Below are 18262 nucleotides of genomic sequence, written 5' to 3' on the forward strand. Positions count from 1 at the left end.
GTATTATCGCCTTTCTTTACTTTTTGTAACCTTCCATGACTTCATGTTACAGGTCGTTGAACTCGTTTTAAAATGCTCTCTCGTATTACAGAAGAATGAACATACCAATTCATTTTAAAAAATGAAGGTGACCTTCAAATGTCCAACATACCTCCACTTACAAAAAAACTATTTTCATCAACAGATGGGCCCTTTGTACTGCGCAACTTTATATTAGCAAAAATTACTATGAAACTTACAGTTTCGAGAATATCTGAGGTGCTGATTATTACTGTCCAATCCTGTATATTGCTATGGATGTAGCCAACAAGAGAACGATGTACAAAGTTAAATTTAACATTGCGATGTTTATTATATTCCTTATAATATATTTGTTTTTCTGTAATTTAGCCAAAAAACAGTGTTCACAATGTCGGCAGATGCATGTATTTGCCTTAGAATTACAAGAGCCGACAATATCGAAAGTAGAATATTTCTTTACTCCGCTAACCGAATCATTGCAAACGTTAAGAAAAGTGTATGCCTTTCAAAACTGTCAGATGTAAATTACAATACAACGTTTCCAAGAAATGGTACGTGTCATTCTTTTTTTATTTCCGTTTTTTTAATCAAAGGAAATTTAATTGAAATATCCCCAAAATTTAAAGACAAAAAAGTTATTATAATCTTACGCAACATATATGATGGTGATAAAGAATAAGTATACGGAACTGAAAATGGAAAATAGCGAGCAGAAAAAGAAACTGATAGAACTGCAAAGTAGATTGATACATCCCTCAAATAATGGTTCTACGTCAATAAAATCTGTTAAACAAAGAACTATTGCAAAAATCGGGTATAATCAATATTACTTCTGCTCAATAGCCATAATAGAATTGGACCGAAATGGATATAAAACAGACAATTACATCTATACGTTCTATTCTATGCAAAGGCAAATATTTCAAAGAGAGAAAATGTATTACTTACGAATTATTTATGTTCGCAGAGATCTTACTAATTCAGGCTTCTTGTCTTGCAGAATTAATAATTCACTTAACACGGAAAGGGGTCGAGGAATAGTAAAAGGTTTTCATATTTCATAGCCTCACTCGATACGTCGATCGGATCACGTAAAACATCGGACATTAATTGCACCTACACCGTCAGACCTCAAATATATAATTACAACATATTTAATAACGTTTTAATAACATTTTTCTTATTATTTATATCTATGCCTAATAAATATATATTAATCGAATAAGTTGCTTTACCAAAGAATAAAAAAATCTGAGGATTATAAATCTGAGCATTACATAACAAACGTGCATTACATATATAATATTACATGTAACAAAAGATGAAGACCAAAATGATCGTACATAAGGTGAATCGACAAGGCGGTCACAGATGCAGAAACGGCAAAAATTATTAATATTATTATTAACAAAATTTAAAAAGGGGGGAGTGAATATCCATATCCTTGACGATGATAAGAAACAAGTCTGCCTCGTGCACTATAATATCCCAAACAGCCAGCGATTGACACACCAATGACAACGGATAGAACGAATTCCGTGGCAGAACTATGCAAAAACTGGTCCTACGCAGCTCTCGTAACGGCATACTCTTAGTACTGGGGCGACACTCGCATCACGGTACTATTAATGCACCGCGATATAGCACACAGGCTACACGGCCGTGGCAATGACACTATCAGCTCACCATAGCTACACGCGTGGTAGTGGCGTAGGCTGACATTTACTAATGGGAAAGCTGCTTCCTTAAAAATTATAAACGTATATGAAGAATGATTAAACTAAGCAATTTATTTATTTTGATTCAAAAATAGATACACCGGCACCAAACAAAGACATAAAAACTCGATTTTATTATTTTCTATAAACTAGCTCGATACGGCGATTTTTTCCATAAAGTCGTTAATTACTTTATCATAAAAATATATACATTTATTTTATATATATTTTACACTGACACTCCTCGGAAGTGGCAATATAGTGCCGGTATGGTGTCACCATCATCTTGTCGTTTGTTATCTGGGGTGCTTTTGAGAGCATTATTCGAAATTGAATTTGAACACATAGCTACTTAATCGCGAATTTGTATGTACGTAATTATACATGACTGCATACAAACAATATCATACTCTTTTATAATCAATGCGATAAAAGAATATAAGACGAAGAACTATCCACTCGTATCAGGAGTAAAAACAGTGTTTAGTATGCAAGGTTCGTTGTAAAATACAATTAAGCAGTTAATATATCAAATGACAGCACATAATAAATTACTGAAAGTAGAATGATATGAATAGTAAGAAAAACATTTATTTGTTAGATGTTTATAAATTCAAATTTAAAAGTCCAAGTCACATTTAATATATTATTGTTTAACAAGGTGATTTAATGTTGTTTCAAATAGGCGTGTATTACTAGCTGGTACTTCTGTCAATATAATTTCATTTCTGCTGGATACAGTAAAAACACATTTGCAACCTAAGCAAGGGTTCATTAGATCTGGTGGATTTTCCAAATTTTAGAAAGGGATGATGGCACTAGTAGTTGGTTCAGTGCCAGGTGATAAATATATACAACAAGCAACGCAACGTAAACGGATTTAAAATGTTCAAGATTATATAAATTAAACTATTACACTTTCATAATCCATGTAGCGCTTCTGTTCTTTGTAACTTTCTAAGAGTCCCGGGAATGTAATGCAATGTAAAGAAGTTTGGAAACAAAGAAAGCAGGCCTTAATCCTCCTTTATCTGAGAAGATAAAGGAACCTTGGATCTGTTACGTATTGTGATTACCGGCGTGCTGTGTTAAGGGATATATAATTCAGTTTTAATTTTCTAAACGAGAAAAATTCAAATAAATTTGGAGTTGAAACATTGGAAGAAAAATTCTGCGTGTGAAAAATGCTGTATGCAGTGCAATAGCCGCTTCATAACCCCTTGATATTCTGCAGAATATCTTATGTCATTTTATAACTATGAAACCTGTTATGTGGTATTTCTGCAACTGGTACCATACACAAGGGGCGCGCGCGCTCACACACACGCACACGCACATACGAAGTCCATCAATATTAGAGATACTGTGTATTTATTGGAGCATGCGGACAGAAAGAAAGGACTATTATATGGATAAATTGTAGAATTGTATTTGTAATTGATAATTAGATTATAAAAATTTATACGCTTTTATCAGAAATTTAAATACGTCAAAATTGCAACAGGCAGGTGTGTAAATATCACTTTGCGATCTCATTTGATTTTGGCAGTTATACTTATATATAAGCATCCATCCAGGCATAAAGCTTGATAATCTTTCAACTATAAAATAATTATGAAACATTAGACTCTTTGCTGGCGCTGATCTATCTTATCGTTTTCGGAACTTGTAAAGCAGCTAGAACTATAATAACCAAGTACTTTATATCTTTGCTCATTGGTTTCTCAGAAAATATTAAATATGAATAACTATGTTCATTTTATTATAAATGTATGAGTAAAGTTCAATCTACATAAATAAATATATTCAAGCGCAATTTATTTAATTTATATCATTTAGCGTTACAAAATGTATAAAAATATATTTTACTTCCGTTTTTTAAATATTTTAAATAATTTATATTATCATATTAAACTTTTACAAAAAGTAACAAAACTTTTATAAGTAGGAACAAATTTTTTCTTAATTAGTTAATATGTCGGTTCTTTTTAAGAAAACGTTATTTAATTTTTCAAAGTAAGTTTCAACTTCAAATTGACCATTAATTTCACTAATTTCATTGCTTTTCGTAGATCACCGCTAATTTTTAACGTTCCCATTACGGCTTTGTCGATGTAAGTTTTAGTTCTCCGAAAGATATATAATATTATGTTATTAGTAAAATTATTTTGCATTTCTAATTAATTTGAACGTAAAAAATATATCTTTTTTATGAGAAAGCTTGCGAGAAAATTTTGAGAATACATTGTTAATGTTGTACCTAGTGGTTGACTAGGTTCTCCTCTCCCTACCGCACCTTTTTACCATTTTTAAGATTCAAAAACCGTGTACCAGCTTCGTCACCTTTAAAATTTACGAAATTTACATATTGTAAATTTTTGCAAAAGTAATATTAATTAACTTTTGAATTATGGTTGCTTGGGCAATAAATGAGACTGATCTATGATATGCTGTAATGTACAAAGGCTAATACATTTTTTTTAACATAATGAACAATAGATAGTATTTGAGCTTACAGTTTTGCTAAGAATCTCGCTGTTTAAATTAGTTTAGATGACAATTAATATTTACACGATCTTTTCCTCTGATTTATCTGTAAAATTTGTTTGTTCTTTTCAATTGTCATATATAATTATCCAAATTTATATGTTCCAAATTCTCATCTAGGAAGGAATCGTGCAACAATTTATCTTATCAATAATATTTATATTCTGTAAAATAAATTGATATGTTTACTAAAATATAAATTATACATTCATGTATGAATTGTAAACCTTTAGTTAATTATTCACACCTGGATTACACGCATAATGTGTCACCTCAGACATTCCTTCAGTTCTTTATTATTGCCTCATCGATTAAGGACTGATTAGTAACAGATTTACTGTCTTTGCAAAATAAAAGCGTACATTGCATCATCCATTATTTCCAGTTTCCCACTATAATTTTGTGATTCTGGCTGGCGTTGCTTGTGATTAATAATCCATGAATTATGGACGACTGGAGTTACCAACAACCGATAACGTATGCTATCACACACGGCTGGTGTATCCAATAGTAGGTAACTCAAGACTTATCAACGACTGGAGTTGCCTGCGGTCGGTAAGTCACGATATATCGACAGTAGGTGATGCATGCAGTCGATAACTCATGATATTATAACGGTTGGTATTGCCAATAGTCGATAATTCAAGAATTATCGACGGATGGTATTGCCAGCTATCGATAATTCATCTCTTACTTGGCTTAACTTAATCTAACATCCTCCACACTTAATTTAAACTAAAATAAACCCAGTTACACCTAGTCTGACTTAACCTGCCTTCACTCAAGTCTAACCCAACCTAACACAATCTAACTTTACCTCTTTCAAACACATACAAATCAAGCTTACGTTTTCCTAAGTCTAACCCAACATAACCGAGCAACCTAAAATCATTCTCAAACATAAACCAACCTAACCTAACCTAGCATAACCCAATCTAATGTAACCACACTTCCATCTGAGGACGGAAGCAACCTTCGCAACTTTCCCTTATGCATTAAGTCTTCGGCAGTTTCGGAGTGGCAGAGATCCGCTCCGATTGAAAGTTTATTCACGTTATGTAATGTAATGGTCGGCGGGTTCAATTGGAGCGAGTTCGCATCGAATACAGGAGCGCCTTCGGCGAAATGAAAACGAATAGTCGGAAGAAAATAAAACTTTACTAAAATATCGTACGACAATCCGATATATCGACGCGTATCTAATATATGTCTAACTAAAACATAATTCGAAAAATGCAAAGGATAAGAGGGAACATTCTCCAGTATATGACATATATAAATCAATGGATGCAAGAGAGAATACTCGATCTCGGTGTAGCGTGACCGGGGTGCCATTCTGAAGCAATCGCATAACGCCGGTTCCGGGATGGTGTAGAGACGGAATGTGGAGGCTGGAAAGCATAAAATAATAACAATGTAAAACTAAAGAGAAAGAAAAAGAAGATCTGTGGAAACATTGCATTTATTAGGAGGACATCCTAGAAATATCAAACAACAGATTATATATCATACCGAAAGGGCAAGGTACAACGAGATAGACAATATACTGAGAGAAAATAAAAATATCGAGAAACTTAAAAAGAAAATAATAACTTAGATTGAACGAATCAATATCACTGATCCCGGCAAGCTTAATGGAAAACGCATGATTACGAATCGGTTAGAGTATAAGATAGATGCTGGTCGCGATTCGAGTGGCCCTGGGAGTCCCCCACCCGCATCAAGGCAGGCAGCAGGATGGTAGGGGCCTGCAGCCCCACCCCCCAAATCCCACCTCCGGCGCGAGCGAGGCTGTTGTGTATACGCTGCTGAGAGGTGCTGCCGGCTCGCGATACGGAATCAGCCCCATCGAATCCTGGCAGAAGATTAAGGATAGGGAAATAGAGAAGGATAAGGAAAGCGTATATGAGGGAGAAAAAGAAAGCCTCGGAAGAAAGCACAGACACGAAACGAGAAGCATCAGGAGCCGAAGTAAGGGAACCAAAAAAGAAAGAGCAGAATAGTGGAAAAGCTACCGATAAGAATAACGTCTACACTTTCAAATAGAAGAATAGACAACCACACATCAGACCAATGATAGATATTTTGAGCGAGGATACGGCGAAGCTAATGATATATTAGAAAACATTAGTGGGAAACATCAGGCACATAAAAAAAACTGACATCGAACGCTTGATGAAACTAGTGGCGAACGTTTACAGAGAAAAATGAAGCAATTGAAGGAACAGGAAACATTCGAGTACAAGCAGCGAGATGGGGAAACGTAGGAAAAACGACTGATATACGAAAAGATGGCATAAGAAAATCGAGAGTGGGAGCTATAATTCTGGAATTTAAGAAGAGAACAGGTGTAGAGAACAAAATAAAGAAGATAAAAAGATCTCTGAAAAAAGGATTCGAAGTAAAGCATACGAGTGCGAGTATAATGCCCCAACTAAGGGACATATACCCGTTGGATTACCAGAGAAGATATAAAGGAGGATATAAGACGAACATTGAATGAAATCGAAGGAAAGGATAGGGGTATAAACGTCAAGTTGTTAAAACAAACGTGGAGAGGCAACCAAGTCGCGTTAGTTGAGTGTGAACAAGAATACAGCAAATAGCTGGAGAAGATAAAACGACTCAGAACAGCATTGACCTCTTGTCCCTGCTAAGTGCTACCAAGAGTAGAGAGATGCTTCAAGTGCCATAAACTGGGACATATCGGCAGAAATTGCGAAGAAGTCAAGGATATTAAGCAAACCTGCAGAAGATGTGGATTCCAGAATCGTACGATGATTGATTTCATCGCGAACAAACCGAAGAAATGTATCATCTGCAGCGAAGCAGGAAGTAAAACGAGAAACGAAAATGGAATTGCAAGTCCTACAAATCGATCTGAACAAATGCCGAATTGTGCAAGATATCATGCAGCAAATGCGAATGAGTCAAGAGACTGACGTGGTAATAATATCAGAAGCACACAAGATGGAAGAATACTGCCTGCTAGACGAGAACGGTGACGCTCCGATATGGATAACCGGCGTTAATCGAAAATGTTGCACATATGGCACCACATACTCCTCGACCGGAATCGTTCATGCAATGCTCGTAGGAATAAAAGTTATAAGCTGCTACTTCTCGCCGAACAGGAACGGAAAGTAATTGAAAAATATATAAACAAAATTGAGGTTAAGATAGAAAAGGGAGAGAAAGCAAACAGATAATAATCGCAGATGACCTGAACGAAAAATCAGTAATCTGGGGTAGTAAGAAGAACAACCATAGAGAGGGAAAGATCATCAAAATGGCTCTAAGAGACGATTTAATCGCGACGAATCCGAAAAAAGACTATAGATACTTTAAGAACGGAAACAAATCAAAAATAGACATAATGTTGATAGGAGTTGCATATACGCTAAGTTGCGTAAAGTAGAAGAGTTTGAGATATTTTCAGCGTCGGACCATCAATACGTACTACTTACCTTCCAAAGTACGAATTACTAGAACAACGAAGAAGGATTTGCAAGCCTCGATGGGAAGAAAGCAAATTGGGGCAAAGCAAATAAATGATCGACTTATATAATATAGAGATATTTATGTTTATTTAGAGGAGATGATCTATATTTAAGCAACTCATATATATGATAATTGTAATTATATAAACCAATTTCAAATATTTAATTAAAACATCATGGAATGATATGAAATTAGATAGTATTTTATATGTAATGGAGTATCTTAAGGAGATATTGTATTCAGAATTAACTAAAGTATAAAATATGTATTAGTATTTATATCAATTTGAAATATTTACTTGAAACATCATGGAAGGATGTGGTCCATGGAGTGGGGGATTAACGGATCGTTGCGAGGAGCATGCGGTCCAGCGAGTGGGGAATCGCGTCTCGAGGTGGAGTCAGTGGCGCGTCTTTCGCGTCTTTCATATGTTTAACATATGAAATAGTATAATGAAGTAGTATAGCATGAACTTACAATTACGTGTGTGTTGTTCGTGTCTTGCATTCATAACGTGTGTAACTTGGATTTATGAATTCTTATATGTAGCAATACATGAGTCAAGATATAGTATATATATGTATGTGGGAGGACTAAAACTAGAGTTCAAGTTCAGGTAAAGTCACCTCCCAGAATTGCAAGGGTCCCCATTGAGGTGATGGGCTGCGGCTACGCCTTTCAGCAGGACGGAATCCCGCATGCGAGATGGACAAGGGTGTTCATCTTTGATGCGAGCGAGGCAGATATACTCATTAGTACGACTGAGACAGTAGTGCTCATCGATGAGACTGAAACAGCAATGCCTGGTGTGAACGAGCCATGTATACTGGTCGGTTCGAGTGACACAGCGGTACTTGGAGTGTGTGAGCGCGTGCAAGTGTGGTCGCGTGAACGCTGCCGGTTGCCGATTCTGCAGGCCAAGTGGCAGGTTGTCTGAGTCCAAGTGTTGATGCTGGGAGTGCGAGAAAGCTAATGTGTGGAATGGGTGGCAAGCGCTACTCCCGACTTTACACTTAGAAGGCTATCCCGTTGCATGAATTTGTAGAACTCATATTGTTTTCAAGAGCAGAAGCAGATAAGCATAATGCAATGCATAGAACATTACAAATAACTTACCTTGAATCGTTGAAGTGAGATGGGCTGTCGCATTACATGCAGCATTAGAACTCTCATGCATTGGCACGCAGACACTACAAAACGTCATCACATTGCATGCAATTGTATGATTCATAGGATTCACAAGTATCGCTGCAATAGAGTTCTAATGCTTCATGTATCGCGATGATACATTTCATTCCAAAGTTTCAAAGCATGTAAGTAGTAATGGCCTATGCAATGCATTATACTCGTTTGCTACTCCTCCTCAGAAGAATCTCAGTACGAATATTTCATATAAAGCGATTGCATTTCACAGTGTCTGCATGCCAAAGCAATAGATTTCTACTGCTCCATGCAATGCGATACCGCACCTCATTTCAACGTTTCAAAGTAAGTAAGCTCTAATATTCTATACATAGCATTATGCTTATATGCTTTTACATTTCAGAAGATTGATAATTTTACAGTTTGATGCAACTGGAGGGCGGTTCATACTATCTGCATATCAAAGCAGTAGAGCTGTAGTGCTCCACGCAATGCAATGGCACATCTTATTTCTGCTTTTCAAAGTAAGTAAGTTATAAACTTCTATGCATAACAATATGGTTGAGTGCTTCTACATTTCAAGAGAATGGGAATTCTATGTAGTTCCATGCAACCGGATGGAGATTTATGATGTTTGCATAATGTAATTACGAAACGCAGTTCTACTGCTCCATGCAATGCGGTGTCGCATCTCATTTCAACGTTTCAATTTAAATAAGCTGTAATCTTCTATGCACATCATTATGTGTATCTGTTTCAGCTCTTCACGCCAATATAAAATATACTGTTCCATACAATTCAATGGCGTCTTAAGGTGTCTGCGTGTCAAAGCAATACAGATCTAATGCTCAATGCAATGCGATGGCGCATTTCATTTCAATGTATCAAAGTAAGTGAGCTGTAATCTTCTATACATAACATTATGCTTATCTGCTTCCACACTACGAAAGAATGTGAATTCTACAGTTCCGTGCATCGGGATGTTACTGCGTATGAAATAAGGAGACTTCCACTGATCCATATAATGTGATGGTACATATAGTTTCAACGTTTAAAGGGAATTAAACTGTAATCTTCTACGTATTTCATTATGCTGTTCTTCTTCTACACTTCAGAGGAATATGTATTCGACAGTTCTATGCAACTGTGTGGCGCATCAAAGCGTCTGTGTGTCAAAGCATTAGAGTTTAATACTCCACGCAATGCGATAACACATATAATCTCAACGTTCCAAAGTAAGTAACCTGTATTTTTCTATACATAGCAATATGCTTACCTGCTTCTACACATTAACGGAATGTTTACGTTACAGTTCCATGCAATGGGATGTTGCATATCATTCCAACGATTCAAAGAATGTAAGCTGTAATATTTTATGCATAGCATTATGCTTAATGCATTGATAACCGGCGATCTAAGAGACATTTAAAGCCTGAGCGTCTGCAACGTATTGCCATCTTAAATCCCAGTCCTCCGCCGGCCATATTCGTTTGTTTCAGGTCACTGAATAGCGAAACAAAATATTTAAAATGTTATATAGTTTCGTCAAATAAAACATTTTATTTGCATATTCATCATATACAATTTAACGTTAATTAGAGAAAGATGATCGAAATTTTTAATTTATATTAACAGAAAAAAATACAGTTTCTTATTTCATGGTGGATTATTTCATATATATAACGTAAACAGACGGCAAATGTTTTAATACTTGAAGCAAGTGTGGTATTTCTCGAAACACTGTCCAAGATGTAAAGGTACTATGCATTCAGCACAAATAAAGCTGTTCTCGCTTCTTTTTTTACCAGCAGAGCAAACTTTAAAAGATGTCGTACGAATCGGTTTCTTTCCCTGATCCAAGAATTCTGGTAACTTTATTATTCTTCATATGATCCGAAAGTCTCTGGGGCTCTCATATATCGTTGTGCAAGGTGCAGGAACATGTACAGAAGTACTTAAATTGTTAGAAGGAGTAATAATAGAGGTATCAGTTGGTACATCTTGTACATTTGCGCTTTCCTCGATCCAAGAACGTCCATCAATATGTAAAAATTGTTTATATTTTATAATGTTGCCATTCAATTCAATATATAATCTAAATGCATTAAACAGTGCGCAATTTAAAAGAAATGAGACTGTCTTCTTCGTTCACTTCACCGTTTTTCTCATGATGGAGCAATATGATAAATAATGATCTGCCAAATCTGCACCCATCATATATTTACTATATTCTGTGACGGTATAAGGTTTTGCAATTTCTAGTTTAGTTTTCCTATGTATTTTATTTGTTTTCATTCATTCTCCCGAATGTATTGTGGAAACCATGTGTACGACATTCTGTTTCGGCTTCCACGCCAGTACTAAAACTTCACCCATTCTTTTGCATCTATAATCTCCAGTTTTCAATCTGAAATGCAGTAAAGACTCAGGAATACCCTTATTTGCTCTAATTGTACCATAAACTCGTGTACCATTTGTCATGAGCAATTCTGCTGTTTTAATGCTATTATAATAGTTGTCCATGTATAAGTGGTGTCCCAAATATATATTTTTATCAAGTAATGACATAATAGTCTGGTCCAATTTATTGCCTTCCGCACAGTACATTTCTATATTAGTAACATATCTGGTTCTAGTTTCGCAAAGCATACGGCAGAATAGGCCGTACTTTATTATTTTTGCCGGATCGTATGTTTTTAAAGACAATATTCCACGCCATGGAATAATGGATTAATCAAACGAAAGTTCTTTCCTGGATGTGATTTAATCTTGCGATTGACCGAATCTTAGCGAGCTTATTAGAACCGGTTATTGTTTGATTATTTGAAAAATGCCACGCCCTACAAATCTGGCGAAATCTCTTACGTAGCATTATAGTGGAGAACGATGGTTTTCTCGTGTAAAATTCGAAGAACCAGTAATCATCTTTTACATCTTTCCTTACCTGGCCTATCATTATAATTATACTAAGAAATTTTTTCATCTCGGCTAGAGTAATATCACGTCACTTTGATATTTTCTTCCTCTCACTCATCTTGTCCTTATATTGCTGGTAATACATGTTGGATTCATTGATCATTAATTGAAACAAATCATTGCCAGTAAACAATTCGACGATTTCTCTCACGCTTTTGTTATCAATAGGAAAAATTTTTGGGCCCGGCTCACCTGTAAAATCTGATGCAGTAGAAATTTTATCGACATCTGACCATTCTTCACTGTAACTATACAATTCTGTGAACATTACACAATCACTGGAATTATCGGAATCACTTGAATGCTGTAGTGGATTGCCTGTTGATCTTATTCTTGGACTCACATCACTATCGCTGTCCTCGACTTTTATATAAAATTCTTCTGAATGCACCGAATAATCCGATAGAGAATCAGCAATATACTCATCAATAGTATCACTCATATTATGTAGGTAAAAAGTTACAAAAAAGTAAACCGTGTCATACTGGGAAACTGGAAGGGTAAGCGTACGAAATAGAAAATGACTATGGAATGCACTGTTCTAGAATAATTCTTGCTTTGATTGTTTCTAAACTATCGTATGAGTTTTATGTTTTTGGCATAAAAATGAAGATCGACATAACCATACAAGTACATACAAATCGATGTACAAGATACTCAAACCAGCAAAGAATTGCACATCATCGTAGGATCAGCGCACAAGCGTCAGACACAGAAACGAGCGTTTTCGCGGGGCCGGCGCTCAAGTGACATACTCAAAAACCCGCGTTATCGTGGGGACGGCTGTCAATGTGTTAACAGCTTCAGGTCTTCAAAAGAATATGAATTGTACAGTTCCATGCAATGGAATGGAGTTTGGAGTCTGGAATGTCTGTGTGTCAAAGCAGAAGAGTACTAATGCCCTATGCAATGCGATGACGCATAGCATGTCATCGTTTCGAGGTAAGTAAGCGGTATACTTCGATGCATAGCACAATGCTTATCTGCTTCTACATTTCAAGAGAAAGTAAATGCTAGAGTTCTTTGCACCTGGATTGCACTTCACAGTGTCTGCGTGGCAAATCAGCGGTGTTCTAAAAAGCACCATGCATTGCAATGGCCCACCTGATTTCAATAATTCGAAGTAAGTAAGCTGTAATCTTCTATGGATAGCATTATGCTTATTTGCTTTTGCACTTCAAGAGAATGAGGATTCTACAGTTCCATGCAACGGGATGCCGCTTCATAGTGTCAGCTTGTCAAAGCAGTAGAGTTCTAATGCTCCATGCAAAGTGATAGCGCATTTCATGTCAAGTTCTCAAAGTAAGTAAGCAGTAATCTTCTACGCATAATGTAGGAAACTCAATAATTAAAGACAACTACAAGGTTCTGTAAATTATTAAATAGTTCCTTTCAACTGAGATATTACTCCAAGGACTGCTAATGAATAACTGCTTCATCGTGTTAAAACATATACCCGAAATATCATTTATTCCGCACATTCGCTCTCTCGCATTCTAGAATGTTCCATACACGTAACATTTGAAACTTGAATTATTGATTAGCTTTTAGATTTAGATAATTTCGTTATCCTTCACTCGGCCGTCCTGCATGAACGTTTGTCCCGAATGTCTTCATTCATATCGTCTTCGATTTCAGATAAATATCATAGATTCCTTCTATCCACAATTTCATAGTATCTGCTGACATAGATGTTTGTAGCGTTCCTTCTCCTTCTCCTACCATTCGAACTACAAATCGTTGATTGCGTAAAACTCGTGTAACTTCATACGGTTCAAAATATTTATGAGCTATTTTTAGACCAGGAATCTGTTGCATACGTTTAATTTCTACTAGCTCTCCTTCACGATAAATTCTAGCTTTTTGTCTACTCTTGTTAAAAGTTCACCTATTCTCTTGTTAAATCTTGGATATATTTTTGCTTGCTTGAGTCGTACTTCATCTCGTTTATCTTGAAAACGTGCGATCCATTCCTTTGCAAGTATGTCTCGGATGTCAAGATGACCTATAAGACGTGAATGTGTCACAGAGAGAAGATGAAATGGTGACGCGCCAATACGTCGATGTATTGTTGATTTCAAACATTGTTGAGCTACTTCTAGACACTTTCATCATTCACAGGGCTTAGGTGCAGCTAATTTTGCTGACAACAGTATGAATGTTCTATTAAGACGTTCAACTTGACCATTAGCTCTAGGAATTCCTGCTGTAGTTGAAACATGTTCTATATTTTCTTCTTGACAATATTGCTTGAAATCATTTACTGTGAAAGCGGTTCCCCTATCAGAAATAATTCGACGCGGATTACAGAAAATAGACGCTTGCTTCTTCAGGCGTGACAAAACTTCAGCTGTAGTAGTAGATTTTGCGACATAAAGCCATGTAAATTTTGTAAAAGCATTTACCACTATAAATATGTACTGATACGTTTTTTTGTTGATGGCAGCGATCCCAGATGATCGATATGAAATATATCAAAAGGAATATTCCCCTTTCCAGTTGGATTTAAATGACACTCCTGTTTCCCTGTTTCCCCTGTTTGCATCTTTTCGGCTAAGATGCATGCAACGCAATTTCTTACCACCTTTTCAACTTGTTGCCGAAGATTTGGAATCCAATAATCTTTACGTACGATAGCTTCAGGCTTGACGACAGAAAAATGTTCACACTCAAGAGCTGGCCTTATTTCATGTATTTGTATCCGACATGGCACTACAAGTTAAATATCACCTCCAGACTTTCTGTACAGAAAATTTCCCCGTAGAACATAATCATTCGTCTTGTTTTGAAGTACCAAATCTCGAAGTTTCATTACAGTCTCATCTTCTTCCTGTGCTTTCCACAAACGTGTTGTAAGACTTGCATCAGATTCATCGATTAGGAAATTCGTAGGAGGGGGATTTCTACTAAGCGCATCAACATGTATCAGTTTCTTCCCTGGACGATGCTCTATCCGGTAATCAGTTTCTTCTGACGATAATGCCCATCGCGTAACTCACACACAAACATCTTTCTTATTCATTGTAAGAGTAAAAGCTCGGCAATCAATAGCAATAACAAACGAAATTCCTAATAAATGAACTTCTAATTTTTTTAACGCGTTTACTATTGCTAAAACCTCAAACTCATAGCTACTGTATTTCGATTCAGAGAGTTCTTAGTTATTCGCGAGACTTCTCTCGCGAATAAGATCTCTAAATATGGTATTTATAAATCTTTGAGAAACTGCTGGAGAATTACATAGATCAAAAAGAACTCGTAAGAATTCATAATGACCATCTGGTACAATAAATGCTGTATACTTTCTATCTAATCTAATTGATCTTCAATCAATTGTAACGGATATCTATATTTAATAGTCTTCTTATTAATTTGTCGATAATCCACACATAATCTAAACGAATCATTTTTCTTCCGAACGCGAATAACCGGACTCGCATAATCAGAAGTAGATAACTGAGCGGCTCCAGCCGCAATCCACTGTTCTATCTGCACATTAACAATCTCTTTTTGCGACGCTGACAATCGCCTTGTCGATTGATATATAGACTCTTCGCCTTTCAATATTAATTTCATTGCAATTTCAGGTTCAAAGGTTTTACTCGGCTTGTAATTACTAACAAGATATTCTATTACCACTCGCTAATTTACTTCCAACACGTCACTTGTTACATCTATTTTAAATATTTCCGGTACAATATTTTCTCTTTCAAAAATTTTGCGCGTTACTTTTGGTAATGGACGAAAGTTTACTTTACCATCTCTAATGCTAACATCGGTTACATTTAAGAAATTCATTCCTATCAACAGCTTGTGCCGAACGATGGTATCGGAGATTATTTGTATACAAATCGGATATGAGTGCCCATCTACGGTAATTTCTGCTTGAAATTCACCAAATGTCGTATCATTCTTTGAATCTATACCATCGAAATGTAATTGCGTCGTAATTTCGGAGAACCAAGCTTAATATACCCGTCTGTGCGAATTAAACTAAAATCACTTCCTGAATCTATTAATGCTTCGATCTCGTATCTATTAAGTAAAACATTTTTGAGACACTTTCGGTACGATACTCTTAACGTCGCGCAGCTCTCTTCACTCGCTTTAGATTTTTTTGGGACATTTCGACGCAGTATGTCCACGTTCTTGACATATAAAACAGTTTACACCGCGATCTTTTGTTGGACAATTCATGCTAATATGATCGTGCCCACCACAATTATAATATCGTACAATATTACCGGTGAACTCTTTTATCTTACCCACATTTACCACCTCTTTTTGTTCATTTCTATCGAAACTGTCCTCACACTTTTCAAACTTTGTTGATATTTGTACACTCGACATACCTTGATCTCGAAGAAATACCTTTTCAAACGCTTTCGAAAGTTGATTGGTTGTTGTAAACTGTTGAATGCGCGCCTGGTTCCGGAGCATTTAATCGGGGATGCCGTCAATCAGATATTCAAGTATTTCTTCGTCATTGATTGGTACTCGATTTCCAAGAATGATCTCCTCGTGCAAATATTCATGAAATGTCTGGTTCCTCTTTCATAATCGCTCTTCAAATTTCTTCCTTATTCCAATTTTGCTTTGTGGATGATAAAATGTAACTCTTAACTCTCCCAGCAGTCGGTTGCCTTTCCTTTCAGTCGCATGCCGATAAGTAATAGTGCAACGTCATCTTCCAATTTATATGTCGTCTTGAACAATTTTATCTGTTTCTTCCAAATTTCACTATCACCAGATTTGCCATTAAATTTACCAAGTAAATGTGCAGCTGCCGAAATATTCGTTTGTGGCTGATTAAATTGAGATAAAGCATTACGTTCATTGCCATTATTCAATACCAAGATATTGTCACTGCCACTAACAACATCTAATTGTTCGCCTTCAGAATTACGCGTCGATCTTCGTTGCTCATTTTCCAAATTTTGCTTAACCTGTAATTTCCTTCGTATTGTATCTAACTCAAGGCGTAACATGACTAACTCATCTTCTGCTAGTTCTTTTTCCTTTAAGAAAAAACTAATTTCTCGTTGCTGTAGATTCATTTCTGACTTCACGTTTGATGATGCACCAGTACAAGACCCTTCATTATCTTCACGAACTTCTTTCAGTTTGTCATCTATCCACGTTCTGTCTGGGTCAAGATCCATCAAACGGGAAATTAATTCAACTTTCGAACCAGCAGTAGGTGGCTTATGCTCCATTAATATCTCCTTTTGCGCAGTAACTGTGATTTTACTCAAATTTTTCATTTGAAAATTTTCACTCGACACTCGCGTTTAAACTCGAATTGTCTCTACTCGTTTAATTTTCGTTCTCACGCTAGCTCTCAAATCTGTACTCGCGTCGCATGAATAACTTTTCGAACGTTCTAGACCGTCAAGGAATTTTCTCCGACGTTCTGTCTTCAAATACCCGATCATATTCCAATATTTAGAACGTATCCGATTTAATTCTTGAATGTCTTCTTGATAATTACCACGCTTGAGCCCCTAAAATTGTAGGAAACTTATTAATTAAAGACAATTACAAGATTTTGTAAATCATTAAATAGTTCTTTTCAACTCAGATATAACTCCAAAGACTGCAAATGAACAACAGCTTCATCGTTTTAGAACATTCACACGAAAAACTCATTAATTCCGTACATTCGATCTCGCTCGCAATTCAGAATATTCCATGTACAGAACATTTTAAACATGAATTATTGATTAGCATTTAAATTAAGATAATTTAATTATCCTTCAATAACATTATGCTTGTATGCTACTACAGATCAAAGGAATGTGAACTCTACAGTTCCTTGAAACGGGATGGCGCTTCATAGAGTCTGCGTGTAAAAGCAATAGAATTCTACTGCTCCACGCAACGCGAGGTCGCATCCCATGTCAACGTTTCAGAGAAAGTACGCTGTAATCTTCTATTCGTAGCACTATGCTTATCTTCTTCTACATTTCATCAGAATGTGAATTCTGCAGCTCCATTCAACATGATGAACCTTTAAAGGGTCTGGGCTTCAAGGCAATGAAGTTCTAAGGCTCCATGCAATGCGATGGCGGTTTATAGTGTCTGTGTGTCAAAGCAATGGTGTTCTATTTCTCCATGCAATGCGATGGCGCAAACCATTTCAGCGATTCAAAATAAGTTAGCTGTAAAATAGTACGCTTTGCATTTTGTTGGTCTGTTTCTATACTTCAAAAGAATGCGAATTCTACAGATAAATGCATCGGGCTGGCGTTACATAGTGTCTACGTGTATAAGCAGTAGAGTTCTAATGCTATATGCTGTGTGGTGGGCTGTCTCATTTCAACGTTCGAAAGCAAGAATGTTGTAATGTTCTATGT

The sequence above is a fragment of the Xylocopa sonorina genome, unplaced genomic scaffold (assembly GCF_050948175.1).
Source record: "Xylocopa sonorina isolate GNS202 unplaced genomic scaffold, iyXylSono1_principal scaffold0076, whole genome shotgun sequence".
In the NCBI taxonomy this organism is placed as follows: domain Eukaryota; kingdom Metazoa; phylum Arthropoda; class Insecta; order Hymenoptera; family Apidae; genus Xylocopa; species Xylocopa sonorina.